The following is a 4,404-nucleotide window of genomic DNA, read 5'->3' as shown; positions in this document are numbered from 1 at the left end:
CCTGCCACTACCCCTCCCGTCCCTCTCTGCCACTACCCCTCCCGTCCCTCTCTGCCACTACCCCTCCCGTCCCTCCCTGCCACTACCCCTCCCGTCCCTCCCTGCCACTACCCCTCCCGTCCCTCCCTGCCACTACCCCTCCCGTCCCTCTCTGCCACTACCCCTCCCGTCCCTCTCTGCCACTACCCCTCCCGTCCCTCTCTGCCACTACCCCTCCCTTCCCTCCCTTCCCCTACCCCTCCCTTCACTCTCTTCCTCTACCCCTCCCGTCCCTCCCTGCCACTACCCCTCCCGTCCCTCCCTGCCACTACCCCTCCCGTCCCTCTCTGCCACTACCCCTCCCGTCCCTCCCTGCCACTACCCCTCCAGTCCCTCCCTGCCACTACCCCTCCCGTCCCTCCCTGCCACTACCCCTCCCGTCCCTCCCTGCCACTACCCCTCCCGTCCCTCCCTGCCACTACCCTTCCCGTCCCATCCCCCACCAAATGAGTGACATGGACGGGAATTGCTCTTGACCGTCCTAGCTTCATGTCCCATCCCACCCCATCCGTCTCACTCACCCCACCCCCTCACTTACCCCGTCTCTCCCTTGCCTCCTCCCTAGCCACCCCTACTTCACCCTAATCCTCACCGTCACCCACACCCAGACAGCTCACCCTTACCTCCTTCACCTTCAACTCTTCTACCTCTTCCTCCTCACCCTTATTCCCCATATCCTTACCATCACTTCCTCTATTTCTCCCTCCCTCACCCTCATCCTCACCCTTACTTAAACTACCTTTCCCTTCCTCACCCTCACCCTTTCCCGTCCTCATCCTTCCGCATCCTCACCCCTCCTCATCCTTACTCCTTCTCACCCTCACTTCTGCCTCACTCTCCCCTTCCCGACCCTCACTCTTCCTCACACTCACCCTTCCTCACCCATACCCACCCGCACCCTTACGTCTGCATCATCCTCACCCTTCCTCACCCTCACCCTTCCTCACCACCATTTCTGCCTCACTCACCCCTCCTCACTATCATTCCTTCTCATCCTCACCTCTCCTCCCCCTCACCTCTCCTCACCCTCACGCCTCCTCACCCTTACTTCTGCATCACACCCACATCCATTCCTCTCCCTCACCTCCTCTGCATCACCATCATCACCCTGCCCAAAACCCACTCCTCTGTCTCACCCTCACCTCCGCATTCACCACCCTCACTCTCACAGCTGCCTCACCATCACCTCCGCATTCATCACCATCACTCTCACAGCTGCCTCACCCTCACCTCCCCTGCCTCATCTTCACCTTCCCTGCCTCACCCTCACCTTCCCTGCCTCTCCCTCACCTTCTCTGCCTCAGCCTCACACCCCTCCCTAACCCACACCACCCACATCTTCCCTGCCTCACTTTCACATATGCATCACCCTCACCTTCCCTGCCCTACCCTCACCTTACCTTCCTCACCCTTACATCCTCTGCCTCACCCTCACCTTCCCTTCCTCACCCTTACATTTCCTACATCTCCCGCACTTTATCTTCCTCTCCTCACGCCTTCTCTCTTAATTTTAATATTAATTTTCCTCTCTCTCTCTCTCTCTCTCTCTCTCTCTCTCTCTCTCTCTCTCTCTCTCTCTCTCTCTCTCTCTCGAGGCCTACCTCTCTTCTGCTGTCGCCTGTCTCCCACCGCCTGCCTATCCCCCGCTTTCTTCCTCTGTCCCTTTTCGTGCTTCCCTCTGTCTGTCTTCCTCTCTCCTCTGTCTGCCTTTCTCCCACTGCTTTTCTCCCTCCTGTTTCCTTTCTCTCACTTCTGCCTGCCTCTCTCTCCCACTGCTTCCGTCTCTCCTACTTCCTTCCTCTCCCCTACTGCCTTCCTCTCTCTGCTGCCTGCCTCTGTTCCTCTGCCTGCCTCTCTCCTACTGCCTGTCACTCTCCTTCTACTTGCCTCATCTACCTGGCTCTGTCCTTTTCCCCGCCTCCTTTCCTTTTCTTACCTTGTTTCCCTGCCTCTCTTCTTTTTCCTGTTTCCCTGCCTCTCCACCCTGCCTCTCTTCCTCTCCTTTCCTTTTCTTAACCCCTCTGTGCTCCTCTGCCTTTGGTACAGTCTTTCGATGCCTCACATTTCCTCTTTCTCTGCCTACCTCATCTCACTTGCATTTTATCCTATCCCTTTTTCCGTCTTGCCTCTCTTCCTTTACCTGCCTCTTCTGCATTAGTATTTTGCCCATCTCCCTTCCTTTTGCTTTATTTTTCTTCATCCTGTTCCTCTGCCTTCCTCTCTTCTTCCCTTTGTGTGGATCTCCTCCTGCCTCTCCTCTTCCTACCTCTCCTCCACTCTCTGCCTCCTGCCTCGCCAGCAGCACTGAGTGACGTGGCTCCGTATTATGTCTGGCCCCTCATTTAACCTCCTGTAGTCTGCCTGGCTGCCTGAGAGAGAGAGAGAGAGAGAGAGAGAGAGAGAGAGAGAGAGAGTATCCTGATTATGGCTGAATCGTGAGAGAGAAAAAAAAATAGATAGATAGATAGACAGATAGAGGGAGAAACAGATAAATAAATAGACAGATAGAGAAATAGATAGATAGATAGACAGAGAGAAAGAGAAATAGATAGATAGGCAGATAGAGAGAGAGAGAAGTAGATAGATAAATAGACAGAGAGAGAGAGACGGAGAGAGAGAGGGGATAGATAGATAGAGACAGACAGACAGACAGATACAAAGACAGACAGACACAAAGACCTACAGCCAGGAGGACAGACAGACAGACTCTCACAGTCAGAGACAGACAGAGAGATAGACAGGCAGGCAGACAGGGGAGAGGGGGGAGTGGTATTATAGGCAAGTGGAAAGAAAAACGGATGAAGGAAGAAAGAAGACAGGAAGGAAGAGCTGACATGAGAGATGGACGTACGCGCAGGAGGAGGGAAAGAAGAGGAAGAGGAGGAGAGAAAAAAGAAGCTGAAGAATGAGAGAGAGAGAGAGAGAGAGAGAGACCTCGCCCGAAAAACCTAACCTTATCTTTGCTGTACCAGTTACCATCATTTACCTCCCCTCATCAGCTCCCCAACATCTCTTCTCGTACTCCTCAATTAACCTCCCCACATGAGCTTTCCATGCCCAAACGTACTTCCTCTTATTGCTCCCCATTTGCCTTCCCACATAAGCTTCCCATTCCCCAACCTTACTCTCTGTCTTGCTAATCCCCAGTTTGTCTCCCCATATAAGCTCTCCATTCCTCAACCTGTTTCCCTCTCTTGCTACTCATCAGTTTACATCCCTACTTTAGATACCCATCCTCATTTTTTTTTTACTTCTTCCTAATTTATCTCCCCACATAAACTCCCCAACTTCCTCCCTACTCTAACTATTCCTCAGGTTACCTCCACTTACGCTCCCCAATCTCAGCTCCCTCCTCAGAAATATACTTCCTAATTTACTTACCCACATTAGCTCCCCTACCACACCTCCCCTTTTACATATCTGCTCCCCAGTTTACCTCCCCACATCTTGCACTCATACTACTCCTTTTATTTTCTTCCCCACATTACCTCCCCTATCGCACGTTTACCTCCCCATACAAGCACCCCAGCCTCACCCCACTCTTACTGCTCCCCAAGTTACCCTCTCCTCAATCCTTTCAGCCCGAGTACGTTCATGTCATGCTTGCTCTTCCCTGACGGTGTTATGAAGCTTAAAATAGACTTATCGAAGTGGAAGGATTGGGTAAAGCCTTCGTTAGTCCATTCAAAACAGGTTCTCTTTCCTAAACAGAAGCAAATCGTCTTGTGGAAGTAAGAATCAACCGCAAAAAAAAGTCGACATCATCTGATTAAATTGATTGTGCACCTCGTTTGTAGATTCCCTGAAACTTTCCCCAAATGTCCTTTTCCTCTTAAAATTCCTCGTGCTGTGCTGTCCATTTTACCCCTCTACCTACCATCCCACTCCCCATCCCCCCTCCCTGTTAACCCCGCCAACCAAAAGACGTCACTTTCTTCGCTGTACTCTTACACTCTCTGGATCAATTTATTCAATTTAGGATAGAATTTTGAAGCTGAAGAAGTTAGAGTGGCCTTAATTCTTTCTTATTTACAGAGGTTCACTGAACTGAATCTAATTTCCTGGCAGAAACGAGAATCAGGTACAAAAGACGTCTTCTGATTGGTGTTAGTCATGCATCTTCGTATACCTCCCAGTACAACCTTCTCCACATTCACCTCCCAGCTTAAGATTCCCCTATATCTCCCTTCCACCATACTTCTTTATCTACCTCTTTACGTAAGCCTCCTGGACCTGGCTTCCCTCTTACAAATCCACAGTTTGTCCTGTTCGGTAAACATCCCCTACCCATCTTCCCAAGACTCCCATCCCTTACAGCGCCCCAGTTCCTCTTATTCACAGTCCTTCCTCATCTGCCTCCTCGCA

This window comes from Coenobita brevimanus, chromosome 54 (assembly GCF_032717465.1).
Source record: "Coenobita brevimanus isolate Jiangsu-jjx chromosome 54, ASM3271746v2, whole genome shotgun sequence".
In the NCBI taxonomy this organism is placed as follows: Eukaryota; Metazoa; Arthropoda; class Malacostraca; order Decapoda; family Coenobitidae; genus Coenobita; species Coenobita brevimanus.
Note: the sequence above shows the minus strand (reverse complement) of the source record.